Raw genomic sequence first — 24,123 nt, 5'->3', positions numbered from 1 at the left:
AGGGTGATGGGTGTATGGAATGGAATGTTTTAAGAAAAAAATGGACAGATATGACGATTCTATAATTCTTGCTGAGTCACTTCTTTGGCACTGGGATAACTGTGAATATTTATTTTCTCTCTTTTTTGTAATTAATTCAGTATACTATTGCAGAAGTTTTTTGTTGTTTTTGCCATTTTTTAATGAAGTTCCTGTTCATCTGCAACAAATTCTATGTACACGCATGTAAAAGGTGATCTCAAGTGGAAGTCGACCACCTATTTTTGGCCAAAATATCTGGAATTTACCATGCATCTCTGTGTATAAATTGACTCTGGTCTCTCACCTCTGTCCTCAGGGCAGAGCTCCCAATGCCTCGGTTGCAAACTTGTGTCTCAGCCCTGGTTGCCTGCCCATCAAAGCTCCCGATGCATCTAACGCAAACTCTCACCTTGACCACGGTTGCCCGCTGATCAGAGCTCCTAATGCCTCCAATGGGGCAGATACTTACCATGGTCCCAACCTCCCCTATGGTAGGACGTGTCGACTCTGCATAATTATTTTAATTCATTGTGTTTTTCTTCTTTATTCATTTAGAGATCATTTGGACCTGCTACTGATAGGGTATTTTGGATTCTAGTGTGAATATTAACCTCTCAAAAGTAGTATCCATGCAATAGTCGACCCCATAAATTTATAATTAAAAACTTGTCTACAAAATTTGACTTTTACACGAGCATATATGGTAAGAATTTCAGTGCATATGTATATTGTACAATGTATATGACAATAAACATTATCATTATCATCAAGACTCGGATTCAAATGTTCCATCTTAATGAGGCATACTTTGCATTGATACAAGTTCACGCTCACATCTCAGAGCTTGGATTACTTAATAACCACACCATTCAGACAATGCACAACTCACTAAAAACTTCCCAATTGCTTAAAGGACAAAAACAGATTGTGAAGATAATATCTTTCTGCATCTAATTTTGTCCCTTTTTTCTGCATAAATGAAATTCCAATCTGTTGGTTGATCCTTTAAGTGATATATCCTTACTTTCTTTTCAATTTAACTTCCTAAAACCATTCATAATGTTTAACTCTGATAGGTGGGGGGGGGGGGGGGGGGGTGGGGGGGGAGGGGTGTAGAAGAGTTAACATTTTAAAATAAATTTTTCTTGCATATTTTAGCTCATCTTCATTATGTTCTCCTATGGCTTCAGTATCCTTCTGCTCTGGAATTCTGAGAACCCATGAAATATCGAATCACGGCATTAACAGTATCTTTTCCCAACCACAAATTTATCCCCACATCTTTGCATGTAGGTTAATGCTCCAATAGGTATGCCCAAAATCCTATTTGGCACTTATTTATCTGTATCTTTTTGTTTCTAAAACATTAGGAATATATAAACATCAATGAACATGTTAAAATAAAAAATGAAAATGCTGGAAACCTGAGCAGGTCAGGCCACAACTGTGGAAGGAAAAATATTCTTGGTCAGAACTAGAATATTGTAGGATATTCTAAACTACATGAGTTATGAAATACAACGTGCTATCATTGCTGTGCAATAATTCCGTTTAAATAGGCAAAAAATACAAGTTAGCTGCTGTTGGAGATATCAAACAAAGCAAAAGTGACCAAGGTACAATGCAATAGAAAAAATATCAGACATGATAAGGAATACACAAGTCCTGGAAGATAAGAGGTTTAGAGAAATAGCTTGGACAAGAAGTCCTAAAATAATGTTTAAAATGATAAACTAAAATCTCTAACATTCAGTAATAATCTATAATGCTTTCCAGTCTGCACAAATAGGGTTAATACTGAAGGTTTTTCAATCCAGTTGGGCATTAGAGTGTAGTTTGCTACTTATTTTATTTCAGGTGCCTTGCAATTCGACATGGGCGATCATGACTCTCCATCCATCACAGTCTCTGACCCTCTGAATTGTAGTTGGTGCCTCCTGTTTCTAACCATGATGTTAATCCATCTATCATTTTCATTCTCTCTCTGTCTCTGGTTCTTTTTCCTTCCAGCTTTCCAGTTGTAACTAAATGTTCTAATGTATCTCATTGCATGATGTGTCCAAAGAATTTTGATTGCATTTTTCTGATTCTTTTAAGTAATGTATGGTTTGCTTTCATTCTTTGTAGAACTTCTTCATTTGTTCTCCTGTCCATATATGATAATACATAGCATTCTTCTGAGAAATCACATCTTACATACCTCATAAATGTTGAAAAGACATTTTCAGTATTATCATTACTTTCCTTAAACGTGAGATACAAAAAGATTCATAGGGACGAGCCTTTGCTTACGCTCCCTACTATCAGACATTTGCAAGGAAATACGGGTAATAAAATTCACACAAATGCAAGCAGCACAGCTACAGATTATACAGTAACATTTAAATTTCAGCTAAAATGTGAAGAACAAAATATTGTCTTATAATGTTGGGGGATGTATAGCACATGAAAGATTCTACAACGTAAACTGATAAAATACCCAAGCTGTACTGAATCATGACTGGTAAATGTGACATCACCTCATCGGGTGGTTGAACTGGCAGATGCTATTGACAGGTGTCTGCAAATTGTTCTGTTGACAGGCAGATGGTAATAAAATCAGTTTACTGCCAAGTGTTTGTTCACGACAGGTTTTCCTCTTCACACATCTGTAGATGGATGAATTTGATGAGAATGCTTCCTAATGATATGTACTTCCTTTTTCTTTTTAATTTTAATCTTAAATATAAACCATTTAATTAAGCCTAGGAATTATAGATGATAATTTACAGCATTAGCTTTATTCGACAACTGTGGACTCACCACCCACTCCATCCTTACAGTTCACCAACCCTATCCCACCCACTTCTATTTCCTACCCAAAATGCACAAACTGAACTGCTCTGAGAAACACATTTCTGCCTCCTCCTGCCCCACTGACAAAATGCCCCACAGACACCTCTTCTGAATTCACTGACTTTCACAGCCACTTGGATTTTCCTCTCTTTACTCTATCTGGTATGGGGACACCAGTACCCGAGCAAAAGGTCGTGGACACAGCCAAGGGCATCACAGGCAAAACCCTCCCCACCATCAAGAACATCTTCAGGGAATGCTGCCATTGGAGAGCAGCAGCAATTATCAAGGATGCAGCACACCCTCTGTTCCCGTTGCTACCATTAGGAAAGAAGTATAGGTGCCACAAGATTCTCACCACCTGCTATAGGAACAGTTGCTACCCCTCCACATTAGACTCCCTAACAACAAACTCAATCAGGGTCTTGAGGACTCTTGTGCACATTATTGATTTTTCTTTTCTGTTTTGCTGCATTGCAGTCAGTAGTTTAAATTTCTTTATTTTTTTCCATGTGCACGTTGTGTCAGTTTTTGTTTGCACTACCAATAGGTGGCAATTGTGCCTCACCCACAGGAAAAAGAATCTGACAATAAATCTGAAATCTCTTGTTAGGACATCATTCCTTTCTCATAATCCTTCTGATATATCTGTTCCCAAGATGAGACCTTCCATCCCGACATCTGAAATGTCCCCTTGAATAAATATGGATTACCCCATACATTGATACAGCACAACCTCTATCTTCTTGATTTCTTCCATTTCTGTCCTTAACCACCCTCTGTTTCAGGACCAATAAGGACTCGGGTCCTGACTTCCCACCTTACCAATTTCTGCATTTGACACATTACACTGGATAATAATTTTTTTTTCCAAAATTTTGTTTCCTGAAAATAATTATTTTCCAATACTCCTGCAAACTTCAGTTCAATCCTACTGCCAGCTACATCTTCCACTTTTTGCAGGGATATGTTTCTCTGAGACTCTCTCATCTGCTCTACGCTCCTTACCCCATCGTTCCGCTTCTTCAGCACTTCCTGCTGTAACCACAGAAAGTGTTAATTGTGCCTCTAGATCTCCTCCATCCAGGATAACAAACAGACCTTCGAGATGCAGCAAAGCTTTACATGCTCATCATCCATCCAATTCTACAGCATTCGGTATGGCCTCCTCTACACTGGGGAGATTAAATGCACATATTGTGGTGTGAACTCGCTCAGGGCGAACCGGCCCCGCTTGTAGCGCCACGTGGAGGGGCGGCCCTGGGAAGATGGCGCCGTTGAGGGTTTCTTCCTCACTCAAATCTTCAGCTTGGTGCGCGCCCCGGGCAGCGATTGTGATGTCATCATGCACGTGGTGACTGAACCAATGCTGCCCTTAAAGGGGCATGCACCAAATTCAAATAAAAACAGTCATTAACGACCCTCAGCGTGGTGGCTGTGCTTCTTACACTGCTCACCCGCCACAATACAGTGACGACTTTGCCAAATACCTACGCTGTTTCTAGTTCTCCTTTACATCCTCCTGTAGTTACTTTTCCCAACCTTCCCACTTCTTCATCATCTCTTCCTCTCCCTGTCTCTCCACCCTCCTGATATACTCTATCAGGTATTAAAGGTTGTCATGGCCAGAGGATGGTAGTGGGGTCGAGCTCACACTGCAATGCAAATGCAGCCTCTAACAACCAAGTCCAACTCCTGGCCTTCACGTGTGGCAAAGTTCTTATGCCCAGCAAAGCTGTTCTCAGTGACAGTCTTGCTGACGAAACTTGCCCCCTTCAGGGTTCTCCAGATGATCCTCTTTCTTTCAGGTCATATTTCACACCGCCAGTCTTCTCCTTTGACCAGGCAGCCTTCCAAAGTTTGCCAGCTTGTCCTTCTTGAACTGATTTCTGTCTCCTCATACCCTCTCTCTGAGAGCAAAACTCTTTTCCTCTGCCTGCAAAGATCACATACTCTCCCAGGCAAGCTGCTGTCGATACTTTGTTGCCTCCTGCAAAAAGCATTCTGCAAAAGTCCTACAAATATTCTGTTTTAAAATGTGTGTGAGCAAGCTGCTCTAACAATTCCTCCCAAACCACCTCTAAATACTCTGTCACACTATAATCTCGCATACCAAGCAGCAACTACAAACTCTCATGGACCACTTCTTTTACAGCATGCAAGGACTTTGGACTTACTATCAGCCTAAGAAAACATATGTTCTTGTTCAGAACATAACAGAGACACCATTTATTACCATTAACAACTACAATCTAGAAGTGGTCCATAAGTTCACATATCTGGTGTCGACAATAGCGACACTTTCTCCCTTGATGCTGAAATCAATAGGCACATTGGCAGAGCAGCATCGATCCTTGATCGACTCTCCTTGCAGGTCTGGGAGAATCAGAAGAAAGACCAAAACTGCTGTGAATAATGCACCCTCCAGTACGGTAGTGAGACTTGGACCACCTAATCGAAGCAGGAGAGGAAACTCAATAGTTTACACCTGTGCAACCTCATTGCATCCTCAGCATCAGCTGGAGAGAAAAAGTCCCAAATTCTGAGGTCCTCTCCTGCACTGGACATCCCACAATGTTCATGCTTTTAAGACAACACAGACTGTGCACACTGGGCCACGTCTGGTTTATGAAAGATGGGAGAGTGCCAAAGGACATCCTCTACAGAGAACTAGCAATAGGCAAGAGAAAAGTTGGTAAACCCCAACTTCACTTCAAGACCCTCTGCAAGTACGACATGAAAGCCTTAAAAATCAACAGAGAATGCTGCGAGGATACAGCAAATGACCACAACAAATTGCAAGATACTCTTCATCAACACTTAGGGCAAGGTGGGAGAGTGATCTTGAGTCAGTTTGAGGAGCGAGAGCTAAATGGAGAGCACAGTAGTCAATGGACCACAATTCAATGATGCCATATGCATGCAGCAACTGTGGAAGAGCCTGCTGTTCCAGGATGGCCTCAATAGCCACAGTCAACACTGCTCAACAAACCAGTGACGAGCAGAGGTGCAGTATCCATGGTCAACCACAACTGATGGAGGTCACAAATACTCTATCACCTCTGGGTCTCTGCCCTGATACAAGAAATTACTGGAGGTTTTAGATGAAGAGCTATTATCCTATTAGTTTATTTTAAGGTAATTGATTGAATCTGGAGCTGCTTTATCTGCACAACTCAATATATTTACAAACATTTTCATTAGCCAAAATTAAAACTTTTAATAAATTATATTTCTATGCTAATTTAAAACCTTGTCCCTTGGAGAATCTTGCAGTGAGTTATTGCAGAATACATGAATCTGTCAAGTGATGTCTTATTAATTGATAGTCTGCCTATTAACATCTTTAAAAAATATAATGATGTGGTACAGAATTAAATTCAATATTATTTATTAATATTTGGATGATATGAATAATTAGGAATTTTTGTAAGAATGAACAATACGCTATTGCTTATGTTCCAAACTTCATAAGTTGTGGCGTGTTAGATTTATGAATTAGGAGCAGTACTATCAATAATTCCTCAGGAGTTTGCAGAGGTTTACCATAGACATAGAACACTACAGCACACAGTACTGGCCATTCGGCCCTTCATGATGCGCCGACCCATATATTTCTTTTTTAAAAAGTCCTAAACCCTCCCTACCCCATAACCCTCTATTGTTCTTCCATCCATGTACCTATGTAGGAGTCTCATAAATGCCCCTAATGTTTCAGTCTCCGCCACTAATCCTAGCAAGGTCTTCCAGGCGCCCACAACTCTCTGCATAAAAAACTTAACCCTGATGTCTACCCTAAACTTCCCTCCCCTCACTTTGTACTCATCCTCTAGTGTACGCTATTTTTGGCCTGGGAAACAGGTGCTGACTGTCCACCCTATCTAGGCCTATCAGAATCTTATAGACCTTTATTAAGTCTCTGCTCATCTTTCTATGCTCCAAAGAAAATAGTCTCAGCTCTGCTAACCTTGCCTTATAAGACTTATTTTCCAATCCAGGTAACATCCTGGTAAATCTCCTCTGCACCATCTCCATAGTTTTCACATCCTTCCTGTAATGAGGTGACCAGAACTGAACACAATACTTTAAGTGTGGTCTCACTCGAGATTCGTAGAGTTGTCACGACTTCTCTTGAACTCATTCCCCCATTAACGAAGTCCAGCATCCCATAGGCCTTCTTAACTGTCCTATCAACCTGCGCGTCGAGCTTGAAGGATGCACGGATTTGGACCCCAAGGTCCCTCTATTCATCCACACTCTTAAGTAACTGACCATTAACTTTGTGCTCAACCTTCTGGTTTGTCCTTCCAAAATGTGTCACCTCGCACTATCTGGATTGAACTCCCTCTGTTACTCTTCCACCCAACACCTTCGTATCAAACACAAACTTAATGACCCATCCTTATTCTTCTTCATCCAGGTCATTTACAAAAATCACCAAGTGTAGCAGTGCCAGAACAGACCCTTACGGCACTCCACTAGTTACTGACCTCCAGAATATTTTCCTTCCACTACCACTCTCTGCTTTCTTACCTGCAAGCCAATTTTTTAAATCCACACAACCAAGGTTTCATGGATCCCATGTTTCAAGACTTTCTGAACGAGTCTCTCATGGGGGACCTTGTCAAATGCCTTATTAAAGTCCATGTTAGTAACATCTACCACCTTAATCCTCAATTTCTTTTGTTAACTCCTCAAAAAGCTCAATTAGGCTCATGAGGCATGACCTTCCCTTCACAAAGCTACGCTGACTATCCTTGAGTAGACTGTATTTCTCCAAATGCTCATAGATCCTATCCTTAAGAATCTTCTCCAATAGTTTGCACACAAGTGACGTAAGACTCACTCGTCTATAATTCCCAGGATTCTCCCTATTAACTTTTTCAAACAGGGGGACTACATTTGCCATTCTTCAGTCCTCTTCTGCATCTCCCCTGCTGCCAAAGAGGACTCAAAGATCATAGCTTCTGGCCTAACTATTTCTTCCCTCACTTCTCATAGCAGCCTGCGGTATATCACATCCAGCCCCAGGGACCTATCAATCTTAATGTTATGGGTCTTAAAGATCCAACACTTCCTCTTCCTAATAACATTGTCCAGCACACAAGCCTGTTCTGTCCCAATCTCACTCTGATCAAGGTTCTTTTCTCTTGTAAATACTGAGAATCTTGAAAATACCTTCTCTGGCTCCAGGTACATGTGGCCTCCTTTATCCTTTAGCGGCCCCACCTTCATTCTCGTCATACTTCTGTTCTTCATATATGCATAGAATGCCTTGGGATTCCCCCTTAATCCTACATGCCAAGGCCTTCTCAAGCCCCCTTCGAGATCTCCAAAGTCCTTTCTTAAGCTCCTTCCTGGCTACTATATACTTCTCATGAGCCATTTCCTGCTTCCTATATCTAATATATGCTTCCTTTTCCTCTTGACTAGCTGCCTCATCTGTTTTGTCAGCCATGGTTCCCTTTTCCTACCATCTTTTCCTTGTCCTAGTGGGACAAACCTATCCTGAACCCAGCACAAGTGGTCCCTAAATTCCCTCCACATTAGTTCTGTGCTTTCTATTTTGAACATGTTTCCAATGTACTCACTAGTTCCTGCCTCATCCCATCATAATTAGCCCTTCCCCAATTAAGCACTTTCCCATTTTGTCTGCTTTTATCCTTTTCCATAGCTATGCTAAAGCTCAAGGAGTTGTGGTCACTCTCATTGAAATCCTCCCCCATCTGACAAGGTTCATTCCTCACAGCTAGATCCAGTATAGCTTCTCCTCTCGTCAGCTGTGTCAGGAACCCTTCTTGAACACATTTGACAAATTCTGCCCTGTCTATCCCTCATGCAGTAAGGAGATGCCAGTCAATATTAGGGAAGTTGAAATTAACCGTAAGTACAAACATGTATTTTCTGCAACATTCCAAAATCTGCCTGCTTATCTGCTCCTTGGTGTCCCAAGGGCTATTTTGAAGCCTATAGACTGCTCCCAGTCTATAGCTTCCTCCCTTTCTATAGCCATGATACTATCCCTGACCAGTAATGCTACTCCATCCTCCCCCCTCTATTACCTCTAATTCTATTCCTTTTAAAACACCTAAACCCTAGTACCTGCATCAGCCAATCCTGCCCTTCCTCCAGCTAAGTCTCTATAATGGCCACAACATCGTAGTTCCACATACTGATCACACTCTAAGTTCATCCCCTTTATTCCTAATACTCCTAGCATTGCAATAGCCATATTTTAAACCCTCTAAATGGCTACATTTATGTTTTGTCCTGTCATTCCTCACCAACTCACAACACATAGCAGCATGCTTTTGACTTTCTGCCCTATTCTCTGCACTCACATTCTGGTTCCCACCCCCACCAAACTAGCTTAAACCCTCCCCAACTGCTCAAGCAGCCCTGGTCACCAGGATATTGGTCCTTTTCTAGTTCAGGTACAGTCTGTCCTTTTTGTACAGGTCAGACCTTCCTCAGAAGAGATCCCAACAATTCACAAATCTGAAGTGCTGCCCCCGCACCAACTCTTCAGCCATGTATTCATATGCCGTAACTTCTTATTCCTACCCTCTCTGGTGCGTGGGACAGGCAGTAATCCCAAGATTACCACCCTTGAGGTCCTGCTTTTTAACTTCTTACCTAATTCCCAATATTCCCCCTTCAGGACCTCATCACTACTCCTATCTATGTCATTGGCCCCATGTGGATCATGACATCTTACTGATCACCCTCTCCCTCCAGAATGCAGTGAACTATATCAGAGACATTCCTGACCCTGGCATTTGGGTCAATATACCATCTGGGCGTCTCAATCTTGTTCACAGAACTTCTATCCTCTCGTCTACCCAATGAATCCCCAATCACTGGTATGACACTGGAAACATACAGATGTGTAGAGGTAAGTGCGCTGACTGGCTGCATCATGGCCTGGCACGAATACCTCTGAGTAGAAATCCCTGCAACAGGCAGTGAACACAGCCTAGTACATCACAGGTAAACTTTCCTTACCATCAAGAAAATCTACATGGAATGTTTCCATCGGAGAGCAGTAACAATCATCAATGATCCACACCACCCAGGACATGCTTTGTTCTTGCTGCTGCCATCAGTAAAGAGGTATTAGTGCCACAAGATTCTTCCCAGCAAGTATGAAAACAGTTGCTAACCCTCCATTATCAGACTCATAAACAACAAAGTTAATCTGAAGCTCATTTAAGGATTCTTATTATGCACATAATCTGCTACTGAATATTTTTTCTTCTGTATTGTTTAGATTTCTTTCTTTGTTTACATTTTTCTATTTTGTATATGTATCTTTTCTTGAGTATAGTTTTGCACTATTGATAAGTAGAAATTCTGCATGACCTGCAAGAAAAAAAACTCAGTTGTATATGATGTCATGTGTATGTACTCTGTACTCTGACAATAAATCTGAACTTTTAAGTATATTTATGAGAAATTTAGGGAAGCACTTCAATAGGGCATGACTGAAAAGTACAATGCTAGTGTTGGCAAATGGAATTTGTATGGGCAGGCCAAATGATTGGCACGTTGTGGAACGCTTTACCACTCCATGACTCACTGACTCCTCAAGCCCACTTACCCATTTAACAGGATCATAGCTGAACTCTGCATTCCTATGTGCCCACAATATCATCCCCTTGCTTATCAAAAAAATTATCTACCTGTCTTAGAAATATTCAAACAATCGCCACCCTTTGAAAAAGAGAGTTCCAATGTCTCACCACCTTCTCAGAGAATAAAATTGCTTCTTATTTGTCTCTTAAGAGTGAATCTTTATTTTTATTGAGACCCTTAATTCTAGATTCGCCCACCAAAGGAAACATCAAAAGTTGAAAGTTTGAAGCCATCCCAAAAGTAGTTATATCCAGCTCCAAAGGCAGGGTATCTTACTTAGATGGCAACAGGTAGTGTAAATAAATCTATGGCAGAGATCTGAATTGCCATAATAATACTATTTGCATTAATAATTTGAATTCTTGCAATTAGACAAAAGCTTAAAAACAAAAAGCAAATCCACAATGAACTACTGGAAACACATGACTAGCTCTCTTTCACGCTGTCATCTTTATTTTCAAACATTGACATTTTCCTTATTTTTTTTATAACAACATCAGGAGCTAACTTTATGAATTAGCTTGGGTAGAACATTTGCACTCTTCACTTGAAGACACCGGTGGGTGGCTGAAATCACGTTTATGATCACACCTCAGGCTAATTTCAGTGATGTTCAGGACCTCAGAGGCGGCCAGAAAATCTGCAGCTAATCTGCAAAATAGATACAGAAACATAATTTAAAAGGAGTCAATCCTGGGGGTGATGGGAAAATATGTTGTCAGCCACTGATCCATTCACACAGAATGAGAAGACAGTTTTGGAATGTCTTAAATCCTCCTTTTGAACTGTTGAACATTATTTGAACAAATTACCTACAATAGTTCCTGAGTTATCTTTAGCATCACACATTCTGTGATAGCAATGACAACCTAAATGCACATGCAACACCACCACTTTGCATTTATACTGATAACATTCTTATTTCTGCCATCATAAGTTATAGGCTCTAATATTTCAGGATTTTCCTTGTTGACTTCCATTTCTTGCCCTGAGTAATCCTCAACTTTGTTCAAAATCCTGTCCACACACATCTTATTTACTCTTTTCTCCTGGTCTTGTCTCCCAGCTTTAACTATTAAATCAACATCTCCAAGACCCAACCCTGATTTGTGTCTGAACTTTAATGGCCCGATAATGACAATGAACATTTTATTCTGGCCTCTTGAACAAGAATTAAGGCCTTCACAAGTAGATGTTTAAATTTTGCACCTTTTTTCTCTTTCTTAAAACCTCAACCACTTTCATCTCTTCTATCCTGAATGAACATCTATTTAACCACAACTTATCTTCTGAAACCCCTTTTACATCAAATAAATGTTGAAATACTGGAAATCTCTCTTCTCCCTGCACTTCCAGCTCCTCATTTGTAAATTAATTGCGAAGCATCTTTATAACATTACAAGCTATTTTAAACAGTCAACATCAGTTTTTTTTACAAATGCTTCCATGGTTTAAGCATCTCGAAGATTATTGTGTTCCACTTAGCAATTGATTATTTTGATCTTCACTTATCCATGTCACTCGCTATTTCTATTCTGAGCCAGATATTTACCCAACAGACTTTTAAAGATATTAATACAGCAGCAACTCTTTTTGCTTGAAGCCGAATTCATATATCTACTGGTCTCTGAGAAAAAAATCCTTCTAATCTTAAGTTTTGCCTGAAGCTTTTTAGTTTCATACACCATATTCTATGCTCATAGGCCCAATTAAATAATCTGCATTTACCTTATCTGTTACTCACAGCATTTTGAAATCCCCAATCATGTCTTTATTAAACTTTGTTCTGCTCATGAAAATGTTCAATGTCACACTTCACAGCTCATTGGAATTATCCTGCTTTCCATTCTTTAACCTTCTCTACTAAATTAACATTCTCTGCCAGGTGGGATATATATTTCTCAATGTAGCCCAACCAGCAGTTTGTACAGAGAAGAATAATTTATTACAATTTGTAGTCAAATGTCCTTGAAATGCATACATGTAATATAATTAGTATACCAAGCCTCAACCTCTGGGATGTGGGTTCAAAGTCAACAGAGTCTGGGGATAAAAGCTATAAATACATTAGACAATCAGTTTGAGCTACCTTAATCTGATTCCTGGTGGGCATGGATTCACAACATGCAAAATGGCAAAGTCACAGAAAGGAAACAACATTGGAAAATATAAAAATACAGTGCCCTCCATAATGTTTGGGACAAATGTACAATTTTTTTTCCTTTATTTGCCCCATGCTCCATATAGTTTTAAATTTGTAATCAAAGTATTCATGTGATTAAAGTGCACATTCCAGATTTTATTAAAGTTTAAAAAAAATTAAATTTAGACATACAGTATGGTAACAGGCCATTTCTGCCCATGAGTTCATGCCATTTAATTTATACCCTAATTAATCTACACCCCTGGTAAGTTTTGAATGGTGGGAGGAAATTGGAGCCCCTGGAGAAAACCCAAGCAGGCATGGGGAGAACGTACAAACTCCTTACAGACAGCTCGAGATTCAAACCCCAATTCCAATTGCTAGATGTTGTGCCAACTGCTATGCCACCCATGATGCCCTTTTGTATATATTTTGGTTTAACCATGTAGAAATTACAGCACTTTTTAAACATAGTTCCCCAGTTTCAGGCACTATAATGTTTGGAACATTTGGCTTCACAGGTGTTTGTGATTACTCAGTTATGTTTAATTGCTTCATTGGTGCAGGTATAAGAGAGCTAGGTTTGCTTCTCAGCTTTTAATCACCTTTGGAGTCTGTCGTTGCCATTTTTCAACATGAGGACCAGAGTTGTGTCAATGAAAGTCAAAGAAGCCATCATGAGGCTGAAAAATCAACAATAAAACAGGAAGAGACATCACCCAAATCTTGGGAACACTAACATCAACAGTTTGGAACATCATTAAGAAAAAAGAGCACACTGGTATGCTCAGTAATCACAAATGAACTGATACGCCAAGGAAGACCTCCATTGCCGATGACAGAATTCTCATCACAATGAATTAAAATCCACAATCACCAGTGTGACAGATCAAAAATGCTGGATGTCGGCAGATGACTTCATGAGCAGAAATACAGAGGCAATACTGGAAAATGCACACCACGATTTAGCCACACAAACACGATGGCCAGATGACAGTTTGCCAAGAAGTATTTACAAGAGCCTACAGAATTCTGGAAAAAGGTCTTGTGGACAGATGTGACCAAGATTAACCTGTATCAGAGTGATGGCAAGAGCCAAGTGTGAAGGCATAAAGGAGCTTCCCAAGATCCAAAGCATACCACATCATCTGTGAAACGTGGTGGGGTGTTCTGGCCTGTGCATGTATGCCACAAGTACTGACACACTTATCTTTGTTGATGAAGTAGCTGCTGATGGCAGTAGTAAAATGAATTCTAAGGTGTACAAACATCTTATCTGCTCAAGTTTGAGCTAATGCCTCTAAATTCACTGGACAGTGCTTCTTTAAGACAATGATAACAAAGGAGCTTTTCAAAGCCAAAAATTGGAAAATATTTGATTGGTTAAGTCAGTCACCCGATCTAAATTCAATTGAGCATGCCTTCCATATTTTGAAGAGAAATCTTAAGGGGACAAGCCCATGAAACAAGCAGGAGCTGAAGATAGATGGCTGCAGTAGTGGCCTGGCAGAGCATCACCAGCAAATGCAGCAGCAAATGTAGCAGATATGAAGGTACACATATTCCAAAAATAAGTTCTGCCTTTGGAAAGTCCTGCAATAAATGAGGGAAGAATCATTTTCCAAAGAGCTGCAAAGCAGGGGTTATCAAAAGAAAGGTGCACAGAGTGTATGAATCTAATTTTAAAAAATTTAGACATACATTTTGGCCAATGAGTCCGTGTCACCCAATTTACACCTAATTAACCTACAACCTCTGGTACTTTTTGAACAGTAGGAGGAAACTGGAACTCCCGGGGAAAACCCACGCAGACATGGGGAGACGTAGAAACTCTTTACAGACAGTACCAGATTCGAAGCCTGGTCCTGATCACTGGCGACGTAAAGGAGGAATTCTTCATGGATTCACTATAGACTGCTGCTGATGGTAAAATGAAATGAATCATTTCAGTGACTGTGAATGAGTCTCACACAGGAACCCAGGTGAATCTGTTATCTTGGACAATTACAAGACACTTGCCATATAGAGAAAGATATATCCAGTTAAATTAAAAGTGACAAGCTGCACTGGAAAGAACATTCCAGTAAAAGGGGGCTGTATGATGATCTTCAAACACAAAGGGTGGCATCTAAAGTCATAGCTACTAATTGCAGAAAGGAGAGTGCAGGCAATATTAGGTCTGAATGCATGTGAAGAGTTCAACCTGGTGAAAAGAGTTTTCACAGTGGCTTTACAGTCTGAAAATGAGCACAAAACTCTCATGGAAGAGTACACAGATGTCTTTGAGGGCCTTGGATGTTTACCTAGTGTATACAAGATCCTGAGAGCCTCTGATATCATGTAACCCATGGTTGGGTGGTCAGTGACTAAACCAGATCCCCCACCAGGCTTGCCTGGTGTGGAGGGTGGCTAGACGCCCTGCAGGATGAAGAACAAGACCTGCCAAAGGCGGATGAACCCTCTCATAGGGTCAATAGCCATCTAGCAAACACTTGCCATGAAGCGTGGAAAGGGCATCCCTTGCATTGAAACTTGGTCTGGCCATTCACTGCAACAGAACATCCCCCAGCTGTCTTGTACCTCAACATGCTGCTATATCTTCATCTGGATGGGATGAAGAGAGGATGGGTCTGAACTTGTGCAACGCCTACTCACCTAAATCCATTCACGCACATGCTGTTCCTTTCTGAGGAGTGGGGTAATCTCTTATCAAACCCCACAAACTGGCAGAAAGGAACCATCATCCATCCTATGGGATGGATACCAGAAGAACAAGATCCATGTAGATGAGACAGTGGTTCCTGTTATCCATGCATGCAGGAAAGTTCAGTTTCCACTTAGAGACAAACTTAATTAGGAAGAAGAATGCATAGAGCAGATGAAAGTCATACAGATAATTGTAGAACCTACAGATTGGGTCAGCTCAGTGGTTATCATGCAAAAGAAAAATGGAGCATTGTGTATATGTCTGGACCCAAGAGATCTCAATAAAGCCATCAAGAGAGAGCATTTTAAATTGTCCACATTGGAAAAAATTGTGTCCCGGTTTGCAGGTGCCAAGTGGTTAAGTAAGCTTGACGCATCATTGACGTTTTGGCCGATGAAGCTCAATGAGGCAAGTTTGAGACAATGCACTTTCAATACTCCACAAGGAAGATACCGCTTTCTTCGGCCACCATATGGGATTTTGTCCACACCAGAGGTCTATCATAAAACAATCCACATGATCTTTGAAAATATACCTGGAGTTGAGACCATGATGGATGACATCATTTTATGGGGGTCCACCAAAAATGAACATGACACGTGACTAAGGCAAGTGGTTGACATGACACAGAATGTCAATTTGAAATTAAATAAAGAGTAATGTGAGTTTGGTGTAAAGACACTGATCTTCAAGGGAGATCTCATATCTGAACAGGGAGTGAAGCCTGATCCAGCAATTGAGAATTTTGTGAGGCCCCAAAACAAAGGTGAGATGTTTCTTGGGGATGGTGATTTGCCTGGCTAAGTTCATCCCTTGTCTGTCGAATGTGTCAGCACCACTTAGGTCACTCCTTGAGCAGAAAAATTTGTGGATAGGGTCACACAAGCAAGAAGAGTGCTTCCAGGCACTCAAAAAAGTCCAAACAGAAGAGCCTGTACTAAAATTTATAATCCAGATAGGCACATCAGGATCTCAGTTGATGCATCCCAACATGGCCTTGGAGCAGAACTACTGCAGCAGCATGAGGACACATGGCAACCTGTGGCCTATGCATCAAGGGCTTTAACAAGTAGAGAAGCCAACTATGCACAGATAGAGAAAGAGCTCTGGCCAGCACTGATGCATGGAAAAGGTTCCATCAATACATTTATGGACAAGCACTTGAAGTGGAGATAAACCATAAACCACTGGTCTCAATTATGTCCAAACCACTGAATGACTGTCCCATGAGATTACAGCGCATGTTGATAAGGCTACAGAAATACAATGAGAAAATGAACTAAACGCCAGGTAAATACATGTTTGCAGCTGATGCACTGTCTTGAGCAGTTGACAAGAAAGAAATGAGCAACCAAGAGGGTAATGTGGAGATACGTGTTAATGTTGACATGATTATCACCTCATTTCCAGTATCTGGGATAGAACAGAGCAGATCAGGAAAGCAACAGAGACGTTTGAAACAATGAAAGAGTTCAAAGATACACTACAGAAAGGATGGCCAGCAGCTAAGAATGACTGTCCAATTAGTATTCGGAATTATTGGACATGCAGAGATGAACTGTCAGTTGTGAAAGATATGGTTTGTGTGATTCCAGTGTTGCTACTCAAGGAAATGATCCCCAAGATACACAAAGGGCATCTTGGTGAGGAAAAATGCAAACATAGATTCGAGAGGTGATGTACTGGCCAAGAAAGACTAAGACATAAGCCAGACCACTACTTCATATAAAATATGCCTTACCTATAGACCAAATCAGCAAGCAGATCCGCTTACACTTCATCCTGTACCAGACAGGCCGTACTTCAAAGTTTGAGTAGATTTGTTTGACTGTAATGGGAAGAGTCATATAGTGGCAACAGACTATTTTTCCAATTACCCAGAGGTAACAACACTGCAGTCAACATCCAGCAAAGCAGTTATCACTTACATGAAAAATGTATTTGCGAGGCATGGAGTTCCTTCTGAAGTAGTATTCGACAATAGTCCACAATTTTCAAGCAGTGAATTTAAGTTCTTTGCCAATACTAACATTCATATAGCCATGGAGTACTGGATGACAATAAAAGAAGATCAATTCGCACCAAGCAAGAGCTTCATTCAGAAGCAAGGAATAAACTGTTTCAAGTCTGTTGGTGCATGGTCTTAGCACTCTCTTGATGGTGGAGGAAGAAAAGATTACAAACTAGTCATGATGGTCCTTCAGTATGTTGGTTACTTTTCCTAGGCAGATGGAGATGTAGATGGAGGGGAGGGAAGTTTGCACAATGTTCTTGGCTACATTCACTACCTTCTACTTCCATCCTTGAGCAGAGCAGCTCCATATCACTCTGTGATGCAACCAGCAAGTATGCTTTTGAGGATGTACCAGCTGAGGTTATTGAGGGTAAAGTGTTGATGCACCTTCTTGAATTATTTGAAGAATAACAAGTCATGGAACTCTGAGAACACCTCCAAGGATTTCTATAGTTACTGTATCTGCAGGGGGGGGGGGGGGGGGGGAGGAGGAACTGATTGTCACACTTTGAAAATGTACACATTATCTTCTAAATGTAATGAAAATATCAAACTTATACTGAAAAATAACTTTCAACAAATCAATTTCCCATATTATTCATCTTCTATCCCTAATATCACAATTATACTGAAGTATCAGTGGGAGCGGGTGCCCTGCTTCTTGAGACACAGAAATAGAAACATGGCATTTACAGTTTCACATTGGTAAATGCCAATCCACAGGCCTTCAGCACGTGAAATACTTCTTCTCCCAAAGAAACACACAAAGGTTTACAACACTACACGAGGTAATTCAGCAACTGTATATCTACTGGTTCTTTGTTGATTAACTCAAAATGTTTCTCTCTGTTCTGTTTTCTTTGCATGGCTTTGCAATTTCCATCTCTTTGAACATTTATTCATTTTTCATCTGTCTCAACTTCTGTCCTAAGGTAAAGCTTTATATATTCTCTCATTAAAGGATTAATTTTTAAAAATATTTTATTTAAAAAATTTTTAGACCAAACATTTAGTCAAATACAAAATTAATTTGAATACATAAATAGACAAATTTATTGTGCATGATGGTTGTAACCCAAACCCTGCAACCTCCCACCCATCCAAAAGACCCAGAGAAAGTGTGTGAGATGAGAAAAAGAAAGAAGAAAGATAGAGTAGGAAAAATAAGAAAGCACCATTCACTCCATGGATTTCAACTTCTTCTTTGGAGGAGGTTAATGTGGTATCGAGGACTAGAAGAAACTCAACTAAAGATTTACACCTTAGATCTGTAAATATGGTCTCCATATTTGCATAAATATGTCATACTTATTTCTTAGGTTGTAAGTAATTTTCTCAAGGGGAACACAGCTATACATTTCTGCATTCCAGAGTGCCATACCTCGATGAAAGTCAGACTTCCAGGTAATTGCAAAACACTTTCAGGCCATTGCCAATGCAGTTTTAACAAATTCAACTTGATATTTAGATCATTTCAATTTTGGTCTTATCCCCATTATATTTCCCAGTAAAAACAATTCTGGGTTCTGTGGAAAAGGAATTCCAAAAATCTGCTCTTAAAAATTTCCTAAATCATCCCAAAAAAGTTTCACTTTGGAACATGACCAAGTTGAGTGTTTATAAAGTTCCTATATCCTTGCCATGTCTGACTTTAACTTATTTAATTACTGTGGCGTGAGATATAACTGATGCAGAAACTGTATTTTGCTAATATAATACTGTAATTATATTAGTCAGACCAGTTTTGCTCATCAATACTTACATTTAAGTCTGATTCCCATCTCTGTCTAGGCTTTTGAACCCCTTGTTTATGGGCTCCCATTTGAAATAAGAAATACATTGCCAAAATGAATTTCTTTGTGTTTCCCTTTTGAATTAGAGTCTCCACATCACTACACTTTGATAAAAACATTGTTGGCACCAATTTTTCCCTTATGAAGAATCAGTTCTTAATTTAAAGTGGTTCATGTGCCTTTTCACACAGCAAGAGGGCTAATTTGCTTTCATTATAAAAGCAGTTATTAAAGAAATCAGCAAGGGAAAATAGCTGCCTATATAGTCTTCAATTTGTTCCAAAATCATGCAGACATTCTCCAGTTGACGTAACTATATACATTAACATGAGAATATCCAACAAAAGAAAGATGTGCAAAAAACAATTTGCTGGAGGAACACATGAGGCCAGCTAGCATCAGCAGGGTTAAAAGAAATTGCCAATATTGCTGGTCATATAAGGAGCAAAGAGTGAAGGGAGAGGGGGTGGTGTTGGCAGGTTGGGAGGTGAAGTGAAAGGAGACAAAATAGGGGAAGGAGAACTGGAGATGTATTGGAAGAGAGAGAAGGGAACACTAAACATGAGGGCTGCCTTTCATAAGAGAAATGATCTATCTCTGTTCATCCCCCTCCTCTTCTACCCCTTTCACCCTCTCACCGTCTCTCCCACCCCCAACCTTTTTCATTCACCTCATCTCCCCTGTGTCACCCACCACTACTTACCCATTTTACCCACTGGATCTCCTCTTTCATCTGGTTCCGTATGTTCTTCATCTCTTTCCTGATAGTTCCCACTACCTCCTTCTTTACTTATCAGATTCCAATATTGATAGCCTTTGCTCCCAGTTGCATTCACCTTCACCTTCCCCAGCTCATCTTGCTCCACCTGCCTCTTTATTTTTCCTTGTCTGGTATCTATCAATCACCTGCCTGTCTCGTATCTCAGCATTTACCTTCCTCATCAGTCCATCACCCTTTGACCCTCCCTGGTTCATCTGTGCCCTACTGACTTCTGTCTTCTCCTCTCCTCTTCATGCTGGCTTTATACTCTGTCTACAATGAATCTTGAATAAGGGTTTTTACCAAAGACATCAACAATTGCTTTCCTCCATTTATGCCACTTGACTCATGAATTGATCTGGCATATTGTTTTTGCTCTAAATTTCAGCATCTGCAGTCTTTTATGTTTTGAGAAAATCGAATAAGGAGCACTCCCTTACCTCCTTACACCGTCAAATGTGAACCTTCATCTATTGCAATGGGGAAATCCCAACTTGGAATATATAATGGGTGTGGAAACTCCATTTTTTTCATGGATGAACATTGATGTCCTTCACCCAGGGTCAAGAGCAATCTCTTCTTGTATATGTGGGGAGTTTCAAAAAGGATATTCATACTATTATGAACAGCAGTGGTTCAAATGAATTAAAACAGACAGGTTCACTGTGAATACAGTGAATTCATCCAGAACAACTAATACTTGATCGTAATTTATTTTATTATGTAATTTATTCAATTAAGGAGGCTTGAAATTAATTAATCAGGATCAATTCTAATTCAGTTCATTTTTATCTAAATTAGTCCATCCCTCCACCTTTTAGAGAGCAATCTTTCCTCCACACCACAGTCAGAGAGCACTATTAAAGATCTATTCCAACAAATGAAACAATGGTAAAATAGAACCAACAGATTGGTATTTTAGAACAATTTGAGTCAGCTCAATGTAAACTGACATTGAAAAGGTCCAATAAATATATAAAGGTACTTTTTTTACCTTGACTCATTAAAATTGATCAAGCCTGCTGCAAGAAATGAATGAATCTTTGAAATGAGTTATGAAACAAGCCTCTCAGCAATAAAATAAATTGTAAATTGAATTCAACACACTAGGAACTATCCATGCAAGAACATAGATAAGACTGAAAGTTTAAAAATACACAAACCAAGTGCAGTAATCAAGCCATGTCACTGCACATAAAATATGTTAAAGAAATTAAGATTTTGATTGTCAAGAAGTTTATATTATGCTATCCTCGGCAGGACTTTAAATGTGGTGTCTTTTGGAGGTGTGCCTGCTCACATATTTAACATTATAAGTGAGTGTCTGCACTTTTTAAAAGAAAAAGATATTGGGCATTTGTCCTCTCATTTCACCTGATCTCATGCAAGGAACCTGATAGAATTACATTTAATCTCAAAGTGGCCTATTGTTTCATTGCAAACCTCCAGTTTAATACAAAGTTCATCTCAGAGAAGATTTTCAACCTTACACAATTTTGTTTTGTAGCAGAAAAACATTAAAGGTCAGAAGAATGAGCAATTTGCCCATAACATCAGTGGGATGTTACTGAACTATCTCTCCACAGTAAGATCATAATCAAACCATAAGAACTGAAATTTTAATATCATTATAAAGGTAAAGCTTCCATATTGTCATGTAATACTACATTTATAATGTTACATACATGAAATTCTTTAACTTTTGTCTACCGTAAGGCAGAGAGAGAGTCACCACTCCACCCAGCATCCCTCACAGAAACCTACAGCACCTGGTTCCTAGGTAGTCTCCCCTCCAAGTACTGACCAGTCCTAAGTCTGCTTAGCTTCCAAGATCAGACAATCTCAGGCGTATTCAGACCATTAGGTGCATTCCATGTACAGAAAATACTATTTGGATTAGTAAAGAGTCTACACTTAGTACCACTAATAATACATATAGATCCAATAACAAGGATTATTGAAATCAATGAACCGCTGTAAAAACTCACAGGTCACGCAGCATCTATAGGCAGAAATGGGGGAACTCTTTATTGATGCTTGAAATATTGACTGTCAATTTTTCCCATGCATGCTGCCCAACCTACCAAGTTCCAGTATTTCATTGTTTATTTAATATTCTAATATATGTAGCTTTTGTGTTTCTTTATAGAATCAATGATTATTTACCAATATTAGGTAGGGAGGACTCTTGTTTCTGATTAAGAAAGTCATGAATTCGAACATCAGTACATAATCTACATGAATTACCAAGGAGATTTTGCATTAATGAGATTGTCTTGAAGGTGATATTTCAAACCATGTTGCTTAAGTAAATATAGAATCCTGAGCATTTTTTAAATAAATCTTGGAAAACTTCAATCATTATGAATATCATCATAGATTATTTGTTCATTCATTCCATGCCTGTAACATTATTTTAATGTATAAGTATTTTGCTATTGTCACAGAGACAGGCCTTTAAAAATGACATTTGGAGCTCTGAAAGATATTAAAAATATATGGAAATAAAAGTCACTTTCTCTAGCCTTGCTTGCCAAAAAGGTCAACATAGGTGGCTGAATACCAACTTATAAATTATTTGATGATGTTGTTACTAAACAACAGAGACCAGTGGAAAAAAAAACTTTGAATTTATGGATCCATTTATGGATTCATGAAATGAGTTCCCAAAATGGGATTATTCAAGAAAATTAGATTCATGCTTCCTCATTCTATGTAAGAGAGTAAGCTTGAATAAAAATCTGTACACAGGTTTAGCTGACAGATGGTTGGCAATTTTCTTTTTTTTAAAATCCAACTGGTATCGTACATCTTGATGACTTGTAGCCACAGGTAGTGCATCCCTATTTAGAATAGCCACAGATGCATTCGACAAACAGGGGAGGAACAATCTGGTGAGAATATTAACCAACCTGCTGTGCCCCAAGGGTCTAATATTTGAAACATTTCAATGTATGAATGTAACTTATTGGATTTTGTTTACATAATATACAAAATATAATTTGTCTTACTAACACAAACCTACAGAAAAGCTACATTAGCCCTTTATAGTTATAATATGTGAAATCTGCATTTTTTTCATTCAGCAGAAATCAAGCCATTCAGTTAGCAATATTTTATTTCACAGTTAAGTTTTTACGACAAATAGCTGAGGCAATGAGGACAAAATTTTCTGAGAACAAGTGACTGCTTTTCATCTAATACAACTGGAGTTTGTCAATCAGATGTTTAATGTTTTGGTAAATTTCAGTTAATGCATTGATTTTAATTGCAGTTATATAGTATTTATGTAATTCATAATGAGTTACAAACATTTTAAAAGGATAAAAATTAAATACACATTCAGGAAATGTAATGTATGAACTTGAAATGCTGAAATTGCACAGCAGACTGATGTTCCATGTAATTTCAAGTGCAGGATAATGCTCCGGCTGTGACCTTTCATCAAAACTATTACAGTACAGAATACTTCAACTTTTCTTTCTTTCAGATATCAATCAATCTCCTGTACATACATTGCTGATTAAGTCTCAGCAAAACCTGACAATAATAGTGTATATATTTAATGAAATAATTGGAAAATATTTTATAAGTATTTTCTTTCAATCATTCCATGAGATTTTTTGAATGATTTATTGACACTTTCTTTGCTCCCCAAATCCTGGAAAGTAGATATAAATCAAGAAACAATGGTAATCCTTTTTATAAAACCTTAACTTCATAGTTTGTCACCCTTTTGTCATTAATAATGTGTAATTTGGAGAATTTCACATTCTTGATCTCAATTTGACCAATGAAGAGTGTTGATTTTCTTGGTAAAACAAGAGATGTCTTGACGGAATGTACTTCATTTTTTCCATACTTCACTGCCAACCATCTCTTCAATAACTCATCACATTTCTATTAAAATTGTTTTCCAGATTTGTCACTATGGCATGTTAGTTTGTAGTCTCCCAGCTGACCAGCCAACACAGCAGACGAACTTCTATGTCTCAGCCAAATTTGCAGAGTAAAATGGGCCTGGACCATTGCAAGATTTAGTCACATTTTTTGCATTCTGGAGTTCTATTTTTGGTACCAACTCTGAAGACGATGGGTCCCACATCTTTTGAAGAATTCATTGCAGAAGTAGGCAAGAGTTCAAAGTGTCCATTGAGCTTGGTCCGTTCAGCATTCTTTAACTCTATTCTTTAGCACCAATAAAAACCACCTCTT

General features: G+C 39.2%; 1 protein-coding gene and 1 long non-coding RNA gene across 8 annotated transcripts in view; both read right to left on the bottom strand.

Moving 5' to 3' along the window:
• The window catches only part of msraa (methionine sulfoxide reductase Aa), a 328,025-nt gene that overhangs the window by 28,224 nt on the left and 275,678 nt on the right, over nt 1-24,123 (bottom strand). The window lies entirely within an intron of this gene.
• LOC138736697 (uncharacterized) overlaps nt 10,923-24,123 on the bottom strand; it is a 79,867-nt gene continuing 66,666 nt past the window's right edge. Inside the window, exon 2 of the long non-coding RNA XR_011340511.1 lies at nt 10,923-11,142. This is a non-coding gene — a long non-coding RNA (uncharacterized lncRNA). The remainder of the gene's footprint in view (nt 11,143-24,123) is intronic.

This window comes from Narcine bancroftii, chromosome 6, assembly GCF_036971445.1.
Source record: "Narcine bancroftii isolate sNarBan1 chromosome 6, sNarBan1.hap1, whole genome shotgun sequence".
Classification (NCBI taxonomy): Eukaryota; Metazoa; Chordata; class Chondrichthyes; order Torpediniformes; family Narcinidae; genus Narcine; species Narcine bancroftii.
The sequence above is the reverse complement of the archived record's forward strand: the minus strand, read 5'-3'. Positions and strand labels throughout refer to the sequence as shown.